Raw genomic sequence first — 27,297 nt, 5'->3', positions numbered from 1 at the left:
GAGAGTTGAGTTGAAAGGTTTCTTGGAAAGAAGATTACAGGAGAGATGGAAGGCAAGCAGATTGGCACACTTTAATTATGGAGAGGGTTGTGCAAGCTTCTTGCCTGGAAGATAAAAAATGATCAGTCAAGGAATCATATAAAAGAATTGAAATCAAATGGGTCAGCACCTCTAGTTAGATCAAGGGAATGGATTTAGGAAACCTTAGTGAGCCATTTTAAATCAGTGTACTCTGAAAATCTAGTTACGAAGGGTGAGGAAGTAAAAGAGTGGTTAGGTCAAGACATTCCTCGTAGGCTCTCTGAGATACAAAGGGAAAATCTGAATAGTCCAGTTTTAGACTCAGATGTAAGGAAGGCCATTAAAGCCGGGAAAATAAATAAAGCAGCGGGACCAGATGGCATCCCTGCTGAGTTATATAAAAAGCTGGAGTGTTACTTAACACCTGTAATGTGTAGACTTTTCAAAGAGATCTTCGAGGACGGAAAGGAGATCCCAAAGTCCTGGAATGATGCCACTATCACCTTGATCCTCAAGCCGGACAAATCACCAAACTTTTGCGATTCATACTGGCCCATTTCATTACTGAACTCAGACTACAAAATCTTCATGAGGGTCTTAGCAGATAAGTTGAGTGAGGTATTGGATGTTTTATTAAATGAGGACCAAAAGGGATTTATGCTTGGAAGGGGAATCAAAGATCTAACATATAACTTAAATGGTGTAGTGGATATAGCAACTACTTTTAAACCCCTTTACGGCAATCACTGTAGATGCTACAAAAGCATTCGACCGAGTGAACTGGTCTTCTCTACAGGAGATTTTACAACTTTCCAATTTAGAGAATGACTACTGTAGGGCAGTAATGATTATTTATAAGAACCCTACGGCCAGGGTAGTATTGAACGGGAACATCTCTAGCAGCTTCAATATTCCTAGAGGGACCAGGCAAGGGTGCCCTTTATCTCCGCTGCTTTTAAATTTATACATTGAACCGTTGGCGAAAAAAATTAGATCTCATGAAGGCATCCAACCATTTAGGTTCCAGGACTGGGTGAAGAAAGTAGGTCTATATGCAGACGGTTTAGTTATATTCACTTCAGACCTGAATACTGCCCTACCAGCAGTGTACGATTTGGCAACACGATTTGGACAGCTTTCTGGATATGAAATTAATAAATACAGGATGGTGGTGATGGAATGGAATGCTAATTCGGGACTAAACTGTGTCAAGGAGGAAATTAGGTATCTTGGGATTCAAGTGGTGCAGAAAGTAGAACAGATACCTGAAGTGAATTGTCAAAAGGTGAATAAGGCAGTAGGGAAACTCTTACTTAGCTGGTCTCATCTCCCTCTAACAATCTACGGCAGAGTAAATCTGGTGAAAATGGCAATTTTGCCTAAATTTACCATCCTATTTCAAAATATACCAATGGCCTTTAAAGAAAGCTGGCTTAAAAAAATTACAATCCTGGATCTGCAACTTTGTTTGGGCATCGAGGGGAACCAGGATTGCCTGCAAGAAACTCAGAAGGAAGTATGAAAAAGGAGGTTTACGGCTACCAGATTTGACATATTATGCCTGGGATTTTCTGATAAAGGAGGGAAATCTTTATTGAGTGTCCCAGATAGCTCAGAAACTGGCAAGATGTTTAGAACAATGTTATCCTGGGTACAAGGGGGAGAGAAGGGGTTTGTACAAAAGTATGGAGATCCGTGCTACTTCAAAAAAGTACGGCTCAAAACCCTGCAGAGCTTTGCAATAATTTGGTTCAAAATCAGGAGAGAAATCAATATGAATTATTAAAGGGAATTTGCCCCGATGTGGAATTCTCTGGGGTCCCCATAATGGATGAGTGACAGTCTGGCGCGTCCCCTGAGAGTGGCGGGGACAGACACTTGGGTACAGTTGATGAAGAAAGGGGTATTGATCTTTTGGGTAACGGAGGGGAATTTGTCTAAATTCAAATATCTTCAAATGAAAAGTTGGAGCCTTGCGGAGGGGTGTGATGCGGGGCAATCCAATCTGACTGAAGCTTCAATAATGGCTGGAGGGCCTAGCCGAAAAGAAGTGGGGAGATGGTATTGGAGCTTGGTGGACAGCGCTGATGGGGAATTCAATCTACCAGCGACACTGTGGGAAGAGTACTTTCCGGGAGAGCAGTCGACAAATTTATGCCAAGTATCTTGTAACATGTTATAGTCCACAGTGTGTGCTGCAAACCTACGGCGGAAACACCTCTTTTGTATTCACAGAGTTCACTGGACACCCCACAAGTTAGCAAAGTTCGCAAAAGGTGCTACCCCGAAATGTCCCAAATGTGGTGAAGTAAGAAGCAATGATGTGCACATGTTTCTGGAATGCCTGGTTTTGCTAACTTTTGGAGGGATGTGAGTAATACACTATATACAATAATTGGAGTTCAGCTCCAGGTAAGCGTTTCCCTTATATTTTTTGGGTTTCCAGAGAATCACGACTCTCTTACTTTAAATGTTAAAAAATTAATCTTCTATTTAATACTGCTGGCTCGCAGGGAAATCTGTAAAAAATGAATTAATGCTATACCCCCTAGTAAAATCGAGTGGTTTTCCTCAATTAAATATATACTCACATTGGACAGAGTGCTAATGACCAGGTAAAATGAGTTTTAGGCTCCCCTCGAAAACTGGATACATGGTATTGAAAATTCTTAATAACTGTCGATGATTAAGCCTCTATACCATTCATTGCTTAGTCACTCCGGTGGTGGCAGATGAGAGGGTCTGGTCATTGGATAAGGCTACCTATAGTCAGAGTATGAAAAAGCAAGGCATAGAGTGATCCAACTTATGTCAAGCAAGCGAGAGACTATTGTCTATGCCTTCGCGCTTACCTAGGCTAATGAGGACATATAAAAACAAAAAAAAGGGATGTATTGTTGAAAGAGCTGTTTAATGGATTCTGGACTCTCAAGATGAAGGGCCTTAAAGGCTATGTATAAAGACTTGAACATTACCCGCTTTCTAACTGGGAGCAAATGAAGTAAGGGGAGAGACTTGGAAACCAATTGATGTTTTGGTATTTCAAGAAGCAATTTGGCAACCGCATTTTGGACCATTTGTAGCTTGTCAAGCCCTTTTTTCCGGGCAGTCAGGAAAAGCCCATTACAGTAGTCTATTGAAGTATTATAGAAATGACCAGTGCTGTCATCACTGCTTTATGTGATAAGTGGATGAATAGTGTTTCAGCATTTGGATGCAGTCCATATCATTTTGGTTGACTGAACAGGGTGTGCCTGGATGCTTACATAACTACATGGGTAGTGCCCGGAAATTGGATAAGTGCATCAGTAGTGCCTACCTAATTAGATGATTGCATGACTAGTATCTGAGTGACTGCATGATTGTTAAATGCTTGAAAGATTGGATGAAAGTCAGTATACTGATGAGGGGAGATTGTATTAGTGTAAGGCTATTGACTCAGTAATTAAATGACTGCATAGGTATTGGATGGGTGAATGGTTTACTCCAATGGTACTCTCTACGGAATTACATGAGTGCATGATTACAGCCTGAGTGCTTCATCAGTGTAGGCATGCCCCTCAGTATTTCAGTGACTGCATGGGTTGTAAGTGGGTGATTAGATGCATGCATAGGTTCTGTGCAAATATTATAATGATTGCGTAGTTACTGCCTTGCTGATTGCATAAATCAATAAATAGTACCTAGGTGATTAAATAAATGTATATGTAGTGTCTGCATACTTCAATAACTACATATGTTCGGCCTGCCTGCTTGCAAGAGTACATATATAGTTTCTGGGTAACTGAATAACTCCATGGACAGTAAATCTCTGATTTTATGACAGCCTGAGTAATCAGTTGGTGATTCCATGAGTGCCTGAATATTGCCTCACTGACAGAGAAAGTGCCTACATTCCTGTTAGATACATAACAATTGTCACTATATCTCTAAATCATTGGTTATCTCCACCTGTCAGTATCAAACTACCTGTTTTACTGTATACATGCCTTTTTTCTGAGCTACGTGTGAGTGAAATCTAGGTATCAAACGTGATATATAATTGCATACGCGGCCCTCTACAAATATACATTGCTTTGTTACTGAGTGAACACATGCATCAGTAAGTTTCTAAAATAGAAAACAGCATTTTGGAATCTTTCAAAGCACAAAATCTTTTGCGAATGGCATACCTACATCATTTCTCAAATACTGCTTCTGCATCTAAAACATATATTCAGCATATCTCAAACACAAGTTATACTCGAATTGAAGCTAGCACAAAAACTCTCAAGACATTCTGCACTATTAATCCTTCTCAATTTTAAACAAACCGTGTTTAAGAAAAACACAACCCTCACCATATACATGAAATTTTCATCAGCCTTACTGAACATAGAAAACCATGTAAACATATATGTGATTTCTTAATAGATATACACCTTCAAGCCATCCTTCCCAAAATATATACTCTCTGCATCTTTAAAGAACCTCAAAAGTCCCACAGTAAATATAGCTATGTGCAAGCACCATCTAAGATATGCAAAGTGGTTGTAGAAGTTAAAAACCACATAGACAAGCACTTCTTGATGTATACCTGACAAGTGTTACTTCTTTCTAATTCATATATACGCAGACAACATGTTCTCATCTTTTATTTCTCACTGCACTATTACTGTTTAATAATGTTACTAAAAGTACTATAACTTCCAGAATGCAAATGACAGATGTATCTATTCTGCACATGATGTTTAGACATTTAAAATATTCTTACAGGTACATGCATCAATCTCGGCATTTGCGATTCCTTAATTGTGATTTTTAAGGAATCGCAATTAAGGAATTGCAAATGCCTGTGCATTAAGAAATCGCGAAATAAATTGTGATTTCTTAGAATTCCTTAATTGCGATTAGCATTTTGCGAATCGCAATTAAGGAATCCCTTCCCATTCATTCCTATGGGCCTAGAGGCCCATAGGAATGAATGGGAAGACAATCTCAATTTGCGATTCGCAATTAGCTAATCGCAAATTGAGATTGCGATTTCAAGGGTGCAGGGGTGTCCAAAGGACACCCTGTTGCACCCCTGAAATCAAACAATGCACATATGTTGTGTACACACATGCCCTAAGGGCATGTGTGTGCACAACATGAAAGTTAAAAAAATGCACAAAATTGCATATTTCTGAGATTTCGCAAAATTACCATGAGGTCCAACCTCATGGTAATTTTTTCTCTCTAATTGCGAAATCGCAATTTTTTTCAGTTTCATGCATTGCTTTTAAGGAATCGCAAAATTGCGATTCCTTAAAAGCAATCGCACTTTAAAAAATCGCAAAAATAGCAATTTCTTCACTTTTAGGATAATGCATCCCAAATAGTGATTTGGGAATCGCAAACGGCCAAATTTTGCGATTTGCACCGTTTGCGATTCCTAAATCGCTTGATGCATGTGCCTGTTAGTTCCTTATTTCAACTTTCCACAAAACCATACTGTTATTTTTCAATAAAATACACAATGTAATATTCATGCACTATTTAATTGTTTTATTACTTATCAAAACATTTACCACTAACCTCCTAAACACATACCCTCTAATAGATACAGTTCCTCTCATATATTTTTTCTCATCACTGTGATACTCCTTTTAATCATATTCTCATATACATCTTCATTTCTGATGTACATTTTTAAAATAATTACAAAGTTATATACATACCACTGAATTCCATTTATAGATTATATTGTTGTTTTAGCTCTTTCAGCATAGGTTGTATGGTGTTAGATTTGTAAAAACTAAGCATGTTGCCAATAGTTCACATGGTCAAAGTCCCCAAAGGCACTCCTAGGCAAGGCTACGAAAACAGTGAATCCCTACGCAACAAAGCAATCCACTGGTTGCGCCATGTGAGGGGATGCAGGTCAATAATACGGGAAGATATGGTCAGAGTAAGGAGGATTACATCGAGCAATTGGAAGACAGATTGCATTGACCTACAGTTAACCAATGCAGCACTCACTGAGAATTTATTGGCTCTCGAGTTCTGCACCTCGTCCCCAGAGCACTCAGCCATCCAGATTGGACGCTCCCCACTTTGGTCACCACCTAGGTTTCCGGAGCACGAAGCGCAAGGAGGGCGGGAGAAGGGTCTGGACTTAACACAGTCGACTGACTAGTTGGGGGCCCATTATAGAACATCTTCTCTGACTCAACAGGAGCTAAATGTAGGGAGACCGATTCTCATCTAAGTCCCCCTAATACCGAAAGATCAAAGGGGTAGAGATCTAACGATGACCAGGCTGGGGCCCTCGCTTGTGCTGTAGATAGTGAAGTTTGGGTTGATGGGTCTAATTTGAGGGTGCTTGACTTCCTCTCCTGGAACATAGCGTGTCTCCAGAAAAAACTGTCTCTCCCTGAGTGGAATGAGTTCATTGGAAAGTTCGATGTCTGCCTGTCCCAGGAGACTTGGAGCCAGGCTCCTCTGCATAAATCTGGTTATATTATGTATTTTATCCCAGCTACAAGCTCAGGAAAGGGTCGCCCCTCTGGGGTATTACATATTTGGATCAACATCTCTCTGAATTGGTCTATCGCTATGCACACTCCCCCCATCACAAGACATCCTTCATCTGACCATTAAAGGGCCAGTAATGGCACAAATGTGGAGGTTTTTAATATATATGCTAGAGGGTCTCCCGGCCCCCAAACATCAGCAACCATAACAGCATTGGAGCGCGAGCTATCTCGCATCCCGCCTCACTCTAACATTATTGTAGCCGGGGACCTCAATTGTACATTCGAACCTCTGAGTAGGGAGGACTTTTTAGGAATTAATGAAAAAGATACCAAATGGTCCATACTGATCCTTAATATAGCTCCTATCAAGAAATGGTCTAGAAGGGCCATTCAAATCAAGGCCCTGACATTTGAACATAATTTAAGAGCTGTAAACGGAAGGACACGCTCTGATCCGAGCGGGGCAAATACCTTTAATAGGATTAGCTCCCCGTCCCGTATTGACTACATCTTGTTAGATATGGGGCGACCTTTTGGATATGGAGGTCAGGCACACCTTGGATAGTGACCATAATCCTTTATGCATGCAAATTAACAACAACTGGTCACCCACTACGAAAAAGGCACCAATTGCTCCCATAATGTTGACAAAAGAGGTTTTCCCCTCAAACTGCAATCGACGCCTTAAATGGCATAAGGTCTCACACCAAGAAGATAAATTGCATAACATTAGGGAACTCATCGATCAAAAGACCAAGAAGCTTGAAATAACCCACGGCAAACCTGAGAACCTATTAACTTTTTCTTCATTTTATCAAGAAACAATAGATAGACTAGGATTGTTTATTATTGTAGAAGGCCCTATCTCTAGCTCTAAGGAAAAAAGATCCCCTGGCAACCAGAGCAGCAAGAAAGGACTGCTCTAGGGCACAAGAGGTAGCAAAGCGCAATTGGGAAGAGTCACATTGGCAGGAGCTCAAACATGCCTCACAACAGAAAGATACCATCCTGTTCTGGGAGCTAATTATTAAAGGGACTAGAAAGGGATCTGACCCAATCCCAAACTACATCACAGGGCAACACTGGCACGATCACTTCTCCAACCTATAGTCTGGCGATGTAGGCCCCCTGCCCTCCCAGACTGAGACCTCCTCATCTATCCTCTGGGCTCCCATACCATTTGATTTTTTTGATATTCATGAGGTAGTCTTGGCAATAGAGAGTATAGCTCCTGGAAAGGCTGCAGCACCCGAAGGCCTCCCTGGAGATCTGCTTTTGTATGATCCAAAGCCATAGGCTCATTTCATTTTGCTGTTGATGAATCTTATTGTCAGGGGACATGATGTTCCTGATTCTTGGAAGGGTGCGGAGATAGTAACAATCTATAAAAAGGGGACTAGGGAGGACGCTGCCAACTAGAGGCCGATTAGCTTAACCAACGTGATACAGAAGGTGATTGACAGGGTTCTCCTTATGAGGATAAGGTCCTGGATGGAGGATGGGAACATCCTTTCACACTATCGAGCAGGCTTTACACAGAAGGTGTGTATGATGGATCAGGTGTTCAGATTTTTCATGATCCACTGGAAAACAGTGGTGATTGGGAAAGGCAGCTTACATCTGGCCTTCATAGATCTGAAGTCCGCCTTCTACCTCGTCCCACGTGTTAAGCTCTGGCAGGTCCTGTACGAACTGGGCATCCCTCCTCTGATCCTTGATTTTATTAAACACCTCCACGTGGATAACTATGCCAGAATCAGGTGGGGCTGACAGGGGCAGTTGACGGAGAGGGTCATGGTGAATAGGGGGGTACGCCTGGGCTGCGTGTTGGCCCTGACCTTGTTTTCTCTCTTTGTGAATGGGGTGGTAGACCATCTAAGAGAGGATCCAGCCGACACCCCCACCTTAGCTAGTGAGAAAACTCGAACCCTCCTATTTGCCGACGACACCCTCCTGATCTTTAAAAGTCCGGGTGGCCTGCAAAAACTCTTAAACAGGTTCAGCCTGTTCTGCGTATCTAGGGGGCTGTCAATTAACACCAGCAAAACAAAGCTAATGACATTATGCCTGTTGAAACCCTTTAGAAATGGCATCACCCTTAATGGTACCCCAGTTGACACTGTTGAGTCTTTTGACTATCTGGAAATCCGGGTCACCAATTCCATGAAGTGGAGTTCCCATATGGCCAAGATGCTCCTCAGCCATAAACGGGTGTCTGGGACTATTTTAAGTGAACAACAACTCTCTGTAAGTAGGCCAGTTGCCCTGGCCCTCGTGGTCTATGATGGCAAAGCGCTACCCTCGCACCCTTTACGGATCTGAACTATGGGGCTTTGAGAATACCATTGATCTCGTAAGATCTGAAAACAAGTTCCTTAGAGGCTTTGGATCGCCTCAGCCTTACTGTTGGATTTTCGCCAAAGTCTTCTCTGAAGAGAGACGCGCCTAATCTATGCGCTACGCCTCTGGGGTACCGTGTACAAGCTCAGGCCCTCTATTTGCACTTTCCTACATCAATTACCGGTGGTTTCCTAAGAAATTGAGCGGGAATATTCTTTTTATCCCTCGGCTTTGAGGCCCTCTCCAGTTGGAGAGAATCCCGGGAACGTGAGCCCTTATTATCTGTGTGACCTCCCTTCCCTGAATCGTATCTACTTGCCCTCAAACCGATTTTCAGCCCTTCAGTCAAGTTCTCATTCTTCCCTTGCTTACTGCTTTTGTTTCACCCAAGCTGAAAATAGGGATGTTTTGTGATTTGAAGCAGTGGCTTGGATTCGATGTATAAATAGCACTGTATTTAACAAATTGACCCTCCTGGTATCTCTCTTGTGTTTTGAATAAGTACAGAAGAAATTACATGTATCCTATTGCGCCCTGAAGAAGGATTGGTGGATATCGGTCCTGTACTGAAACGTGCGTCGGCACTTTTTGTGTGATGTTGCTTCTTCTCTGTATAATGTCTTTTTAAACGTGTATATATATATATATGATCAGCTATTTTCTGTCAATTGGTTGTGATTTGTGTATATATTGTTGATTGGTATGATTGATGATGGTTTGGATGAGTGTGATTGGTGATTGTATTGAGGTTGTGTGGGGGTTGCTTCACATGTGTTTTTGAAATGTAAATAAGAATTGCATATACATTTATGTTTTTTGCTTTTGGATCTGCAAATGAGAAATCTCAGTAAAATAATAATAAACAAACTAATGTTTTTCAAATAATTAATTCTTGTGTGGGACAATGATGATGTTTTGTATCAAAGATTAGAGTGTGTGCCTTTATTTAATTATTGTTATAGGGGAGGTCTTTTTGTTTTGACTACAGTTTTTTTCCCTGCTCCCTTCCCCTAGCATTCATACCCAGGGACCCTCGTGTGTTTATGACTTGGTCTCTCTTACAAACTCTACTCCATTGAAGCCCCTATATCAGGACATGGGAAGACGCTTTATTAAGGACATCGCATGCTTCCGCCCCCTACTATTCTGGGCACGTATAAGAAGGACCCCTGAGCTGGCCAATTATGCTGCTGCCCTTAGTGAACTAATAGCAGCATATACAGGCAATCAGAGCAAATGGATTTTTAACCTTAGGCAGCTTTTATCAGATATAGGGTTTGGGGAGGCTTGGGCCAATCAGATTCCGCCATCCAAGCATGATTTAAAAAGTGCATACTGGAAATGGGTACAGGTAGAAGAGATGTGTAATTCTAATTTGGGGAATCTCACTGAGCGGTTCATGGAACACAAACCTGTCTGGAAACGTGAACCCTTTCTAGATTTCATCCAAACTCCAAGAGACAGGGCGCTCTACATGAAGTTGAGAATTGGGACCCTTCCGCTAAACGAAATGACAGCAGCCTGGAAGCGGCGTAATCCATCATCTGCTTCTTGTCCAGGCTGCGCAGCTCTCAATTAGTCTACTGCCCACTTCCTCTTTGCGTGCCCAGCTTACAGGACGGCTAGAACCAAATGGCTTAAACCCGTTTGCAAAAAGCTTGGTTCCAAGAATTACCGGGTGGCACTACGTATCTTAAAAACTGACACCACCTCCCTCACCTTGGTCTGCGGTGCAGCAAAATATTTGGATCGCATGGCTAATAAGATCAAAGCTTCTAGCGAAAAGTAGCAGACAGATAGTGCCCATGTTCATCCTTTGTTGCATTGCTTTTAAGGCTATTCAACAGCCTTTTAATGATCCTGTAGTACATATTTTTAATATGATGTATAATGTTCAGTTGGATTCATTTATCATGTTGTATTGTATAATGATTCTTTTAAAAATATGAATTTAGGATGTACATGCTTTTATGATAATGTTTTATCGAATAAAGTACATAAAACGTGGAGAAGTGTGGCTCAATGGTTAGAGGCGGCAGACCCGGAAGCTGAGATCGGCCCGGGACCAGGGTTCGATTCCCAACGCGGCAGGGTCTTGGGTCAAAAAATGTCCGCGGGCCGGATAATTCTCGCCTCGGTGCCTACTCCAACCTTGGGTCCCACTCTGCAACTCTGGGCAATAACTTGCTTAATCTTCAAAACGGCCCCTTCAACGCCAAGGATGCCTGGTCTCACCTTGGGGGTGCCCAGGAGGGACCATCTCACAGGGAAAGCCAGGATGGGTTCCCCAGCGGTATACAGCGCCGGGACACCCGCGGTGTGGGCAGCTGTGCGCTTTACAAGTATACAACATTTTTATAAAACAGTAAAAACTAAGCACAAGAATGATACACCATTCTCATACAAAGCAAGTCTAAAATGGCAACCATTTCAACTTTCAACTCTATCATCATGAGAAAGGCAGCAAATGAATACATGTCTTTCATTTTAGACTACTGCATTTCCACTTGTGGATGGTTATCATCTGTTAACCCTTTCCCTCTCTTTTGAAATGAGGTTCCTGTTGCAGCGTTTTCATAATGTTTTCACGATCATCCTGGAATATTCACGAGTGTCATCATTCCTGAACTTTAAAAAAAATGTCTGTCTCTTTAACACCCTTTTCCCCAATACAGTCTTAGCTCAGTGTAGCTGCCAACCCAGGGGAACCAGTAGGTCAAAAGTTCACAGCACATTATAGAAGGAACATTCTGCTTTCAAGTAAGACACATAGGTGTTGTTTACTCCACAGATTCAAAATCATTTCCATGTATTGTGAAGTGTATTTTAAAGGATTTTGTTTTTGCTTTACTTTTTGGGGATCTTCGCGATGAAGTTGTGATCCCTTCCAACACGTTGTGAACACAGAAAACAGAACCAGACATTCAATAGCCACACACACATCCAAAAATAATATCTAAAAAAATCCATTCTGAACATTGCCCTACGCACATTACTACATACATACTTCTTTCAAAGCATGTTTAAACTCATATTTTTGTACTAAGTTTCTTGAAAAACCATCTTTCAGACTTATTTTCTGTTTTCACGGTTATTTGGGACATTGCAATGATGCAGTTAACCGCAATGATCGCACCTTTCCCATACAGGAAAAACACATATATGCACACACATTACAGTATTCTACACACTAGAGGGTCATTACTGTAGACTTCATCACGCAATTGTGGAGAAGCAAAGTGTATCAACAATATTATTGGCTTCAGATGCCATACATTAGACATAAAAAAAAGATATATCAAAACAGTTTCATGGCGATCCCTGGGATATAATAACATAGTAAATATAGCAGTATTACTATTTAAATTTGCCCCATTGCAATTCTTTTCTAAACTAATTGTGAACACATAGTATGTAAGGTTTCGTTAATTGTTTGCTCTTTTTCGAATACGGAAGTCTGGAGTGGTCAGAAACACAAGCTGTACCCTCAACTTTTCGGGTTCTTTACCTTACTTTTTGACTCAGGCTCCAACCATACGTTGAAATAGCACTATCGGTACAGGCGGGGGATATCTAATGTGATGCATAGGGGGTTTGCGCCTGCCCTTAGCGCTAAACTTTTTATGTACCTAAATATTTTTATGGCGATCCCTGTGACATAAATAGAATATATAGCAGTAACATTACCTTAATTTTTGCCTTACTGCATTTCTTTTTTGTTTTAAAAAAAAATTACTTTGATTTACTTGTTGTTCGCTTCTATCGAATCCTGCAATCCGGCACGTATTTTTCAAGATACCCTGGGAATTCCTAAGCGGGACACAGGTGAAGGGAATTAACCAATGTGACATAGTATATAAATGGGCTACGATATTCACTGTTCCTTTACACACGCTTTCCGGAACGAAGACTTGAGGAGAAGGGCTCCAGCATAGGAGTTGAGGTGACTCACGTTGATGATGTTATTTTGGTAGGAAGTTACTCGGCACAGTATGATGGACATCAGTGTTAACTGGGGCTAACATAGATTCTTTTAGATTAATTGTATTTCTACTTGCTTCAATTTTTTTCGGCTCTTCGTTACTGACAGATATGTGTGACTCCTGAACTTTATTCAGAAACGTCAGATACTGGCTTCTCTTTTACAAACGTCTTAGTAGAGGATGGCATTTCTTCTGACCCCTAGAGGGAGCAGTGGATAAAGGGATTCTTTATATGTACTTATCTATAGTGTTGGAAATGGAAGCAGTAGATGTGAATCTTGGTACGTAAGATTAAAGGAATGATAAATTGTATTTTCTCATGACGAGTAATTTTTTACTGTGGAAAGGACTAATGCCTATGGGTTTAAGAGCGGAATAGGCTAATACTCATCTTCATCTTTAAATTACAGTTAGGCCATTGTGCCCAAATCGGCACATGATAGCGACACTGCTATTATTAAAGTTATCCTTTCATCCCAAGAAGCAAGGACTCCCCCGACATAGGATGGGTAAGCATGTTTGTGCTTTTCCTGGAATGAGACAACACTATATTCTCTCTATCCAGATACCCTATGATTCAAACAAATGTGGGTGGTACATTGTACTCACAGAAACACTGTGCAAATACACCCTCTAAATTACCAATACATAACACTATATTTCTTATAAACTTGGTGGTATAATGTATTTACAGATTTCGATAACAATACCCACCTATTTAACGAATGGGCGCCTTTGTGAATTGGGATACATTCACCCAAGCTGGAGAAAATCAATGAAGTCTCCCTAATTTGGAGACATTTCGTTTCAGTGCCAAGATACAAATATAAGGTACACTCATTTGACATTTTCTTACTTTTCACCCTATTTGTACTATCAGACCCACAATCTCCCCTTCTCACTAGGTTTTGCTCTATAAGTGTGTTGACATCAATGCTAACTCTTTCCGCACTTTATATGCTTCTTTTCACCTTGCCCCCGTAATCAGGTGATAACTGACCCTATGTAGAATTTGGTTACCTCTCTCTTCCAAATGAAAAAATTATTTCTCTTTGACAATTTGTTTTGAAGATGTGCTTGCCAAGATTGGGTTTAGCTACCTGAAGGCCACTGACTATGAATACATGTAACATCTATAAAGATGATGTGCTAATTATGACTTCATGTTAAAGCTATTTATATACATAACACTGTCTCGCTGCTTTATAGGTATTTTGTTAGTCTCTCTTCTTTCCTGCATTTGCGTGTTAAACATGTTTTTATGTAAGTAAATTTGTAAATGTCACAGTAGATTTGTAAATAGGCACTATGTGTGTGTTTTACATTCTTTCTTATGATGTATATATATATATATTGTTTACAGCCCTGAAGAAGCCCGTGTTTGGGCGAAATGCGTAGGCTGTGGATTTTATGAATCACAATAAAAGCATTTTGAAAATTAGCCATCGTTTGGAAGATTCATCACTCCTGTCATGTTTTTATGCTTAATGTATGGCATCTGAAGCCAATAATATTCTTGACACACTTTACCTCTCCACAATTGCGTAAAAAAGTTTATATGCCAAGGTAAAGACCAACATTGGTGGCTGGTCTTAGAAGGTGGGCAATAGTGCAAACTGTAGCTAGAACCAAGGAACAGTTTTCATAACTGTCGGTTAGTGCAGCATTAGTACCTGCCACCAGCTTCTGTGTTGTAACTACTGTAGACTTCAAACTCATATTTTTCTAGTGTATTTCTATAGCAACCATCTCTAAAACAGTCAGTCATTGCTAACCCAATGGACACATCGCAAAAGCAGGAATTCAATAGCCACCACCATAGTCAAAAATTAGAACTATATAATTAATTCTAACCAACACAGTAGATAACCCACTATATAAATAACTTTTTAATCAAATCTCAATATAAAACAATGTATATTAGGGATTCACTGATATTTTTTTAATATTTTCATCAATATTCTAGACGACGTTGATAGTCGCAACGTCACTGTGAGGGTACGCAGGTGGCCGTGCTGGTGATGTGAAATCATCCCGATTATCGTGCGTGATTAAAAAATACATTTTGGACACTTAACTTGTATCACTAGCCTCTCCATTTCTTAACCATGGGGTCAGAGTATCTCCGCCCTGACCCCTTATTTAGGCCTTCACACAGAGACACAGAGTTTCAGTCCCGGGAACAATTCCCCATAGATAAAATGGCAGTCGCAACTTTCTATTTAGGCTGCTTCCGGCCAATCAGAGCATTCCCATTGGCGCAGGCATGCGAGATTCATCGCAAAACAAAAGCGAAATGTCAGAGGCCAGAGGTATCACTATAATTTTAAACGTACATTTCTCAAAAACTAATCAACAAATTTACACCAAATAAGCAAAAGACACTTCCTTGAACTGACATCTACGCCCCTGTCAAGTTTGGTGTAAGTTCGTTCAGCAGTTCAGGCTGTAGAGTTGGCTAAAGGTTCCTATGAGAAATAACATTACAAACACAATCTTATTTTGCACCCCAAATTCTCAGTCCCCACTACACGGATCACCCCCATACTTTCCCATTCTACAGTATCCACTGTGGCAAAAGTTCATGCAGATTGGTCATACTTCTGTATTAGAAACTGAAACAAGAATAAATATGCCAAAGATCACCCCATTCAGAAAAGCGCTCCCACTGCGGTTATTGAGAGTGATCCTCATCTCAAAACTCCATCAACTGCAGTTGAAATAAGCTCATTCCTCTTTGAAAATATACCCAATAATTCTAAAACCTTTGAAGAGAAACTGTCAGCCATGCTTCCTTTAGATTATACTCTGCCTGATATAGATATGAGTCCACTAACATGTACAAATAGTAATAAAACCTCAAAAGATACACTAGAGATTTTCATTGGCATACTGAGCGATGGGCCGGCACTTGTTAAAGATCTTTCTGACTTGCTTGGTTTCCCCTTAAACACTTCTTTTCATCTTTGTAGAGATTATGCTCAACTTTCTTAAGCCTTTTATGCCCTCCAAAGAATTCTCGAATCAACCATAGTGCTTTTAGAAAAAACTACGTATAACTCTGACCATAATCTCGAAATTTGAATGGCAATACTAAATGCACTTATTATCAAAATGGCACTTCAACTTCACCCAATGATCAAGCAGAAAAAAATATCTGGAGAACGTATAACCAGTTTGTTTATGGAACAAAAATCAGGGGAGTTGAATACAATGGAAAAATGTCAAAAGCAACTCAAACAGGAAAAGTAAGTGCAAGTGATACTAATAAAGCAGTTTTTTCTAAATCTCAGTAGAGTGTTCTCCAATCCACAAGACGATCAAATGATACCAAATACACCCTCGCTTCCCTGTTTTGTAATATTTAACAACCAAAACTAAAAGAGAGACAAAGAATTGCTCGATCTACAAATATTGAGGTATCTTGGTCATGGCACTCCGGAAAGAAAAGTTACACTAAATTGAATAAAGATTTCAAATTAACAATTTATAAACAACCTGACACGGGTGTCCTGGACTTTAGTATGAATGTGTGAAGGGAAACATGATATTTTAGCTGAGGTAAAACCCACAATCATCTGTTTACAGGACATTTGCCATACATTGCTAGGTAATAGATGCTCCCGGCTAGAATAAGGACATGCTAGAGGGGATATCTCCATTCTGCTTCCTGCAGATTATTACTGAGACTTTGACATTTTACATCTTTCATGTAAAAACAGTGTATCTGAACTAATCTGTGAAAGGCAGAACATCAACAAAGAAATATTATCCTTCCTCTTTATTATATTATTGTTCCTCCAGGACAGCAAAACAATTCCATCCTAAACCAAATGTTCAATCAGATTGAAACTAGTTTAGAGTATGAGCAACATTTTCAAAAACTGACAATGGGCAGCTTTAATGGCAAGATTGCAAATGCCTGGTTAATCTCCTATAGCAGTAAAGAGCTTGGAGAAGCCTGGAATATTCTATAATCTACTTTCCCAACTAATTGCAAAACCGACAGATGAGGAAGATTGTTCCTTGAATTACTTTGTTGCATCAACTGGGGGATGCAAGAGTTGATCCAGACATTCCAGCTTCACCCACAAGAAGAGGCCCCACAGGATCCTCAATTATTGACTATATAATTTTCAGTTAAGATTTGCTTTGTAAATTCTTAAAGGGCCATGTTCAATATCTTTATGTTAGTGACCATGCAATTACCCATATGACTCTCGATTTACAGCCCCATCGAATCTCGAAGTATTCGCTGGAGGTAGTTAATTGCAAAGTAATTGTTGATTTGAAACAAACCCAGATTTAATGGATCGCACACACAACTGCACTGCCTTCTGGGAATGCTCTATAAATAAGCTTGAGAATGTAACCCTCAAATACAAAGATACGATGTTGGAAATTATTAACAAAATATGGATAGCTAGAATGTCATCAAAAAAGGAGGCAAAAGTGCCAAAAGAACCATAAAATGGGAACATTTCTGCAGCAATAAACAAACTTACATTGCAACAATTTATTGAATACCTTGTACTTAGGGAAAAAGAAATCCAAGCCCTAAGGAAAAAAGGAGAAAGCTCCACTCTGTACTAAAATAGATAGTAGTAAAACAGAATTGGTTTGACTTTCACCAGGCAGCACTTAAAAAATATTCGAAGTAATTCCAGAACCTTGTTGTGTAACACAATGGAAAGAGGTATGCACCAGGCACTGATCAATTGCAGTATTATTTTGGGAAGACTACATCTCTAAACTCTATGCTGAAATTACACCCACAGAACTTGATGAGGTGATCGTGACACCATTACACCATACAATAAATTCTTTTGAGAAGTTAACACATCCAACAGGCAAGCTGTTAGAGGCATGCATACAAAGAGAAAGACCCTCTGCAGCAATCAGTCTGGATCAGATTCCAGTAAAAGTCTTGAAAGAGGACTCCAAAGCTTGGGACAAATTCCCGACTTTGCTATTTGCCTACTGTTAAAAAACGGGTCAAATTCCCTACTCTTGGACAGGAAGTATTGTGATCTCATTGCATAAGAAAGGCTCACACTCATTCCAAGCAACTATCATCAGATTGCCCTTCTCAATGGCACAGGAAAGATTTTTGTGACAGGTATACTTGAGCACATAGAGGATGGGTCTGTGCAAAAGGAATAATCCTCAGTGAACCAACCAGCTTTAGATCTAAACACTTTGCTACAGATAACATTTTGATTGTTCAAACTCTGACTGATAAATATGTAGTATCAAAATAGCAAATTCTGAACCCTGTCCTCAATAACTTCACAAATCATAAAAAGTAAAGGAGGCCCCCTTATCTGTCAAGTTTGGGACAGGGGAGTAACATTGAAAAGCAAGAGCGTCCCATGAATTAGCCACAAAGGTGGTAAAAAGTGTACTAGTGGTGCCAGGCTTCTTGTTTTTTAGCAATACCAATCACACAGATATAAACAGAACGTTTTATGCAACTCAATTCACTGGACATAGGCCAACCATTATGGAGATTTATCAAAAAACAAATTATACCAATATAGCTCACATGTTACTTATATTCAGTCTAAGCTAGAGAAAAAACAGGAAAATTGTTTTTGGAAAAATATATCATTTGTGTATTTATTCAAGAATGCAAAATTATCACAATAGTAACAAATAGTTAAAAAATACGTGCAGTATATTGTACATTTAATTAAAAACATATAAAATCACAATGATAAACAAAACCAATTTATACAATGTGGGTTAAAAAATATTCGCAAGAACAGGGGTCGACGCGGCGTTTCGGTTAAGGAGAAACAATTAACAACCTTCTTCAGGACCAAGTTCTGTATTTTATTACTGGCTTCCAGATATATCCTAGAGGACCAGGGGCCCGGTTGTGGAATCCGGGTAATAACTGTACTGTATGTTCTCAATGCTTTTGATATAGCATGTGCAGTACTAATGTCTTATGCTTGTATTGGGAAGGCTCACGCTCTGGTAGTAGGAGCCACCGATATTGGTTTTCAGTTTGGCCAGGTTTTAATAACTGGCAAATTGATAATTCAACTTTTGCAGAATCCATGGGACGCTGACGGAGTAGGAGCAGGGAGGCCGAATTCTAACTTCTAGTGGCAGGAGAACCCCCGCCATTACATGAATGCCTAACCGCAACACAAGCCAATTGAAAAGCTCGTGAATTATCAATTTGCCAGTTATTAAAACCTGGCCAAACTGAAAACCAATATCGGTGGCTCCTACAATGGGGGCGGTACCTGGTGAGGCACCTCCGTAGGGATTACAATGTCTCTTTTCCATCTGCCCTTACATGGCAGTCCAACCGCCATGTGAAGCCAGAGGGAAAGGAATTTTAGGGGCCCCTAGCAGCGCCACATCCTCCGTGGGCCTCCTCTATGGGGCCGGGGGGGGCACATGTGGTGCCCCCCAAATATCCATGCACCATGTGCCAGGCACTACATGGTGCTTGGCACAGGGTGCATGGATGTTTGAAAACATGCCTTTTTCAATTGTGGTTTGTGTTGCACCTCTTTTCTCGGCCGCAGCACAAGGCAGCAATTGAAAAAGTCATGGTTCCGACCGCCTTCATGGTGGTCAATTCGTACTAAGGTGGGTAGAGCTGCTGACTACATGTCTGGCAATCTCCTTCCCAATACAATGGTGGTTGGATGCTCATCCGACCGCCATCATAATGAGGGCCTTAGTTTTTATTTGTAATTTGTGAGGTAAAAATTACCCCTACACTACTTACATATGCACTTGAGTACATCTCCCTTGACAAATGGCAATTTCTGAACTTATTTGAAGGGAAGTTTCTCTGTAAAAAATGTACATGAACCCAAGCAATTCCAGTTCAAAAGTTGCACCAAAAATTTGACTTACCAGCTCTTTTACTCTAGTATTGGCAACAATTGATTATTGGACCTATTGTTTACTTTATGCATTAGATGGCACCCTGAGAGAATTGCTAAAGCAGGAAACATTTGTAGCATCTGAGAAGGATTATACTTTGAATATTAATTTCTGGTTTGTTTGAAAACAACTGGAATGCAAAATAGAATACTTACAGTCATGGACCCTTGCACAAGTACATTTTTGTAAACAAATTATGCAATTCTGAGATTGTCAGTTTTCCGATATTACCCAGTGTACAAACATAAAAAAATCTCCCAGACATCATAGTTTATCAGCAATCACGAAAGTATTTATGTTTGCACTGGAACACTGTGTATGGTAAGTAATACTCATGATTAGACTGGTTATTCCACTATTTCATTTTTATTTATTTATTTATTTATTTATTTATTTATTTATTTATTTATAAAGCACGACATTCATTTGGATGGATATCAGGGTACTAAACAAAAGCTCTTTCGGGTGAGAAATCCAGTGGGGAGGGGAGTGCTGTAGCTAATCAAGCTTTGGGGAATAAATGCATTTTCAGCTTTTTTCTAAATAATAGATGGCAATCAGTAGGTCGAAGTTCGGATTGAAGTTTGTTCCAGAGTTTTGCCGCCAGATGTGAGAAGGAATGAACCCCTAATCTGGACTTTTTAATGCGTTTGGTGGTTGCCCTGGCCTGGTGGCACAATCGCAGATTTTGGTTGGAAAGATAGAACTTGACTATGCCTTGGAGAAATTTAGGTCTGGTATTATGCCGGAACTTATGTGCATGAAACAGTAGTTTAAACATGGCCCCTTGTCTCATTAGGACCCAGTGTAGAGTCTTCATGCAGTCCGAGGCTGAACTATACATCTTCTCATTGCATACTGCTTTAGCAGCCACATTCTGGACTAACCGAAGTCGAGAGAAAAAGTAGTCTGCCATGCCAACAAAAATAGCATTTCCATAATCCAGCCTGCTAAGAAGCAGTGCTTGGGACAGGGTCTTTCTCCACTCTAGCGGAATCCACTGGAATGTTCTCTTTAGCATTTTTAGGATAGCAAAACTTTTCCCACAGAGTGCATGAACGTGATCCTGCATGGTGAGTGTATTATCCACGAGAATTCCCAGGTTTCTTGCCAACTGTTAGGGGGCCGGGGGTTTGCCCAGAGTAGATGGCCACAAAGTTGTGTTCCAGACTTGATGAGCACCCCCAAACAATAAGATTTCAGACTTGTCTGCATTTAGTTTCAGACAATGGTCAGACATCCATGCTGCCTTTTCTGTAAGACAGCTAGTAAGTCTGGTCCTGGTGTCATCTTGTCTGTCTAATGTAACCATCAATTGGGTATCATCTGCGTAGGAGCATATATTAATGCCCCATTTTCCACATATTTTTGTCAGAGAGGACACATAAATATTGAAAAGAGTGGGGCTCAATGATACACCCTGAGCGATGGAGTGGAAGAGAAAGTACCCAACTGTATTGTTTGCGTTCCATTTGTCAGAAATGAATGGAGCCACTGTAGGGCTTTGGAATGTACGCCCTTGGTGGATAGTGTTTTCACCACGAGATTGTATGAGACAGTGTCGAACGCTGCCAACAGATCTAATAAGATCAGGACAGCGGCTTTACCCTGATCTACCACACATCTGATGTTGTCCAGTACTGCTAAAAGTGTTGTCTCAGTATTATTGTTAGTTCTGAAGCCCGTCTGGGAAATATCCAGAAGTTCATTGGCTTCAAGATAATGAGTCAGCTGCCTATTCACTAGTTTCTCCATCACTTTGGATAGGTAGGGTAGTTGGGATATGGGACGGTAGCTGACTGGGTTATGAGCATCAGTACCTACTTTTTTTAGCAAAGGAACTACCGTAGAATTCTTCCAGATCTCCAAAAATTCTGCAGTGCATAATGACCGCTTTAGGACTTGAGTAACATGGGGGCGGATGATTGAGGCAATCCGAGAGAAGATATAATGGGGGCAGGGGTCTAGTGGGGATCCCGATTTAACTTCCATCATGGTTTTTTCCACCTCTTGTTCGCTGAATGGGAGGAAACTGTCAAGGTGACCTGGTGCATCTGGATTAAGATTGAAAAATTCCTGTTTTAGGCATCAGGTGGCTGCTTTGCATGAAAGGAGGCATAGATCCCCTCAATCTTGTCCACAAAAAACCTACCGATCACCTCGCAGCCCTCATGCAATGGAGTCAGGGTTTGGGACATACTGGCTGGGTTGCAAAGCTCTTTAACTGTTTTATATAGTTCTTTGGATGAGCCTCTATTCATGGCCACACGATTAGAGGAATAGGCCTTTTTTGCATTCTTTATTGCAATGTTGTAACTTCTCATTTCAACCTTATACGACTGTCTGCCTATGTCTGTTTTAGACATCCTCCATTTATGCTCAAGGAATTTACATTTTCTATTCAGTACCTTGAGATCCGTAGAGTACCATTTTTCTGATTTGATTCTGGCCTGATGCGTATTTCCTATTTGGGGGGCACAGAGATCAAGGTATTCAGATTTTAATTATGAAGACTGCCTACACTCATCCCTCCTATTATTGGTTCAGGATCATCACAGTCCCCGGAGTTAAAGTGCTGCTCAAATTTATCCGGAATTACCTGCCTTCAAGCCCTCTTTACTCCTGCTACCGGAATTTGGGGACGGAAAGACTTCTTCTGGAGACTAAGGGGGTCATTAGGATGGCGGGCTGAAAATCACCCCGACCGCCATGGAGGCGGAAAACAACCGCCCGCCGGGACCGCAGATAACCCGGTGGTTAAATTAGGATCAACCGCCCAAAAAGACCGACTGCGGCGGTAGCGGGCTAACAAAAACCGCCCGGCGCGTGCGGTCACGTCTAAAAAACGACCGCTGCGGTCGGAAAAGCAGCGGAAAAGCTACATCCCGCCGCAAGCATAGCGGAGACACCACACGGGAGATTATGATTTCCCCGATGGTCCCGTGGTACGAACCGCTGTTTCCGACCACCACGGTCGCACACTGCAGTGAATGGGAGAGACAGCGGAAGAGCTGCAGCATAGCCATCGCCGCGGACTGTACATAAAAAACATGGCGGACGAAGCAAAAACACCGCAACAATGCCTAACTGAGCACAAATATTTACAACAAGGGGTGGTGAGGGACAGAGTCTCTGAATTAAACAGAATACTCTCACCCAGTCAAGAGATCAGGGCTAGATCCAACACCGTTTTTTAGCTCACTGCACCATCCCAGTTTCAGAACCTGGCTGTATGCAAATTAGTCTGTTCCTGTCCCAGTGCATGATGGGAACAGGGCAAACCAAACTACAAAAGCCAATTCTTACACTGGGAAGGAAACAAGCTACCGGGGACCGGTTTCTGGCATTTCAGCCTCTTCGGCCCGGCTTGCTTGAATCCTGATGGTGCAATGAGCAAGGGACTCACATCTGAGTATACCCTTCCACGATTAGGGTGGACAAAAATATTTACAACAAGGGGTGGTGAGGGACAGAGTCTCTGAATTAAACAGAATACTCTCACCCAGTCAAGAGATCAGGGCTAGATCCAACACCGTTTTTTAGCTCACTGCACCATCCCAGTTTCAGAACCTGGCTGTATGCAAATTAGTCTGTTCCCGACCACCACGGTCGCACACTGCAGTGAATGGGAGAGACAGCGGAAGAGCTGCAGCATAGCCATCGCCGCGGACTGTACATAAAAAACATGGCGGACGAAGCAAAAACACCGCAACAATGCCTAACTGAGCACAAATCAAAGTTCCAATGCCCCACAAATACACAAAACACATACCAATGTAATTTTTTTTTTTTAAAATGAAAAATACACCCACAATACACCTCTCAGCAAAGGCACAATTGGACACACCCACACAGCTGAGTATAAAGGCAGGTCCTTCACTGACCACAATTCTTTGCAACACTCAGGAAGAGAAGGGCATACACCAGATCTGAGAGGAGAGGCAAAATAAGACAGCACACACACATCACCACCACCACCACCACCACCACCACACCAGCACCAAAAACTCCCCAGCACACAACACATCCCCCACCTCAACACCACACCCACCACACCCACCCCTGCACCCACAAACACTGCAAACACCAACCACCATGGCAGCACAGAAAATGCCAAACTTTACAGAGGGTGAGTTGACAGTCATGGTCAATGAGATAGTGAGAGTGGAACCACAACTGTTTGGTAGCCTGGTCCAACAGACACCATTAGCCCCAAGGACACAAATGTGGGAAAGGATAGTACAAAGGGTCAATGCAGTAGGGACCACTCCAAGATCCAAGAAGGAGATCATGAAGAACTGGCGCTGGCGAACGTGACTGGCAGTGGCCCTCCCATCCCACAGAAAACATTCACACCATGGGAGGAGAAGGTGCTTGCCATACTGCATCCTGAGAGTCTCACAGGAGTATCTGGGCGAACGGAGGCTGGTAAGTGCAAACAATTGTGTGACCACGGGAGTCCAGAATGTGTCTGGATCGAGGGAACCAGAGGCACGGGGTACCAGGAGCTAGCAGCCTCCAACAATAATATTATAACACACTAGAGCTGCTCCCGGAGTAAAAGTGACTAGGTACAGTTATTTTTAATTAGTGAGTGAAGGCATCTCACAAAATGTGAAGGACTGGTCTCACACACCACCTGGTGTCATGCTTCATCATTGACCAGTCCTCGCCCTCTAAAAACTTGGTTTGATAGAGGGCGGGCATGCACCTGACGACAGGGATGCCCTTCTAAACTAAGCGGGGGTCCAGAAGGAGGGGGAAGTGATTTGCGCCACACATATGGCGGTCGATACCACCTGTCCATGGCGGTGTGTCGCCCGCACCACCCCCGTCCACAAGTACGGTAGCTATTGGCATGGGTTGCTGTCAATGGGCATGCTGCACCACACATATGGCAGTTGATACCGCCTGACCACGGCGGTGTGATGCCAGCACCACCCCATCCACAAGTAAGGTAGCTATTGGCATGGGTTGCTGGTGGTGGGCATGCAGCGCCACACATATGGCGGTTCATACCCCCTGTCCATGGCGGTGCATCACCGCCATGGGGCATTAAATACAGCCAATAGGAGCGACGATTGCGGTGGCATGATGCAGGTTTGAAAATCGCAGAAGGTGTGTTCCGCCACCTCGGAGCCGGTCATTGGATGGGTTTGAAAGATGCACCATCGGGGTAGCGCACCCCATGCCCCTGCGGTGCATCACCGCCATGGGGCATTGCCTACAGCCAATGGGAGTGACGATTGCGGTGGCATGATGCAGGTTTGAAAATCGTAGAAGGCGTTCTCCGCCACCGCGGAGCCAGTCATTGGATGGGTTTGAATGAGGCAGACCTGGGCAACCAATAATTGCAGCCTTGCACCTCACAAACAAGCCCATGGGGCTATAAATCTGTGGGAGTGAGCCCAACATTTCCACTGCTCACGGAGCCTGCTGCCTGGGACCCTCTCCTGCTGCTGCCTGAAGTGCCTGCTGCCTGGGACCCTCTCCTGCTGCTGCCTGGGACCCTCTCCTGCTGCTGCCTGAAGTGCCTGCTGCCTGGGGCCCTCCCCTGCTGCTGCCTGGGACCCTCTCTTGCTGCTGCCTGAAGTGCCTGCTGCCTGGGACCCTCTCCTGCTGCTGACTGGGACCCTCTCCTGCTGCTGCCTGGGACCCTCTCCTTCTGCTGCCTGAAGTGCCTGCTGCCTGGGACTCTCTCCTGCTGCTGCCTGGAACCCTCTCCTGCTGCTGCCTGAAGTGCCTGCTGCCTGGGACCCTCTCCTGCTGCTGCCTGGACCCTCTCCTGCTGCTGCCTGGGACCCTCTCCTGCTGCTGCCTGAAGTGCCTGCTGCCTGGGACCCTCTCATGCTGCTGCCTGGGAGCCTCTTCTGCTGCTGCCTGCTGGGACCCTCTCCTGCTGCCTGAAGTGCCTGCTGCCTGGAACTCTCTCCTGCTGATGCCTGGGACCCTCTCCTGCTGCTGCCTGGGACCCTCTCCTGCTGCTGCCTGAAGTGACTGCTGCCTGGGACCCTCTCCTGCTGTTGCCTGGGACGCTCTCCTGCTGCTGCCTGAAGTGCCTGCTGCCTGGGACCGTTTCCTGCTGCTGCCTGGGACCCTCCCCTGCTGCTGCCTGAAGTGCCTGCTGCCTGGGACCCTCTCCTGCTGCTGCCTGGGACCCTCTCCTGCTGCTGCCTGAAGGGCCTGCAGCCTGGGACTCATCAACACTCACTTCAACCACAGGTGTCACATGTCCACAGGGATGGCAAAAACAGAGAAGATCCGTGCCAGACCATTCACAAGCGAGGAGCTGGAGGTGCTAGTGGACGAGGTGCTGGCACAGTACCCAAGGCTGTATGGTGGCCCCAATGTAGTGGTAAGTTATCATTGAGTGTGCTGTTGGGCAGGGGGGGTCATACATGCATGGGACTGGTGATGTGTGGGACACACAGACGGCTTTCATTGCACTCATCCTGCATGTGTTTATGTTTGGCATGTAGCCTTTACGCCCTCATGTTTGCGTGTGGTGGTCAGCATGCTGATTTGTGCATCCCCTGCATGCATACTTTATTTATCTTGGTCATGATGATGTATTTTATACAACCCTGCATCTGTCTCACATGCAGATTTGCCAGTGTGCACGGAGGAACCTGAGCTGGAAACCAGTGGAGAGGGGGAGAGTAGCACTACAGCTGCACCGGAGGCCAGTGACACAGAGCTCACCAGCGCATCTGAAGGGGACAGGAGTATGCAGGAGGGATCTGTGGCAGAGAAACAGAGTACTTCATCATCTGATGCAAGTGGTGATGCATCCATGTTGTCAGGCCCAGGGGATGAGGAGTCTGCTACATCATCTGCCACTCAACGTCCAGTGCCCAGCCTCCTATCCACTTCCTCTGATGCTGCCAGTGTCCGTAAGAGGGGATGTGTTACATTCACCCCTGGCACCGCTGAGCCTGCACCTGTCCCCCCTGCTGCCATCAATGCTGAGTGTGTAGAGCTCCTGCGCCAGCTTTGTGTGGGCCAGACCACCCTGCTCAATGCCTTCAGCGACCATGATAAAAGATTGGGGCAGGTGGTTGCCTACATAGAGGGCATACACTCTGACGTGGGTGGACTCCACCGCACAGTCCAGGGTTTGTCAGCTGCAGTGACGTCTGCCCTTCAACAGGCACATCATCACATTCCTGCTCAGGTGCCTTTATCCATCTCCCAGTCAGTGGCCACATCAGAGGACAGTGACCACGGTTCAAATGCATCACAGAGCCAATACAGCACAAGGAGCACAAAGCAGACGCAAGCCAAGCGGTCCCACCCACAGACACCATCCCCCCAGAAGAGCAGAGCCAGCCCAGAATGCATAGACAAGAGGCCGTCAGGGAAGAGCAAGGCCGAAAAAGCAATGAGGCAGACATCAGCCTCACAAACCTCTGAAGCATCTCTAGCAAAGGACTCTCCTGTCCCTAAAACGTCACGTAGAGCTAGGCATGCACTGTCTGTGTCCACTGAGGAGGTGTTGCATAGCAAGGGTATACCTAGGAAGGGCACAGGCCCACTTACCCTCA

Source organism: Lissotriton vulgaris, chromosome 11 (assembly GCF_964263255.1).
Source record: "Lissotriton vulgaris chromosome 11, aLisVul1.2, whole genome shotgun sequence".
Classification (NCBI taxonomy): domain Eukaryota; kingdom Metazoa; phylum Chordata; class Amphibia; order Caudata; family Salamandridae; genus Lissotriton; species Lissotriton vulgaris.
This window is presented reverse-complemented; position numbering follows the sequence as displayed.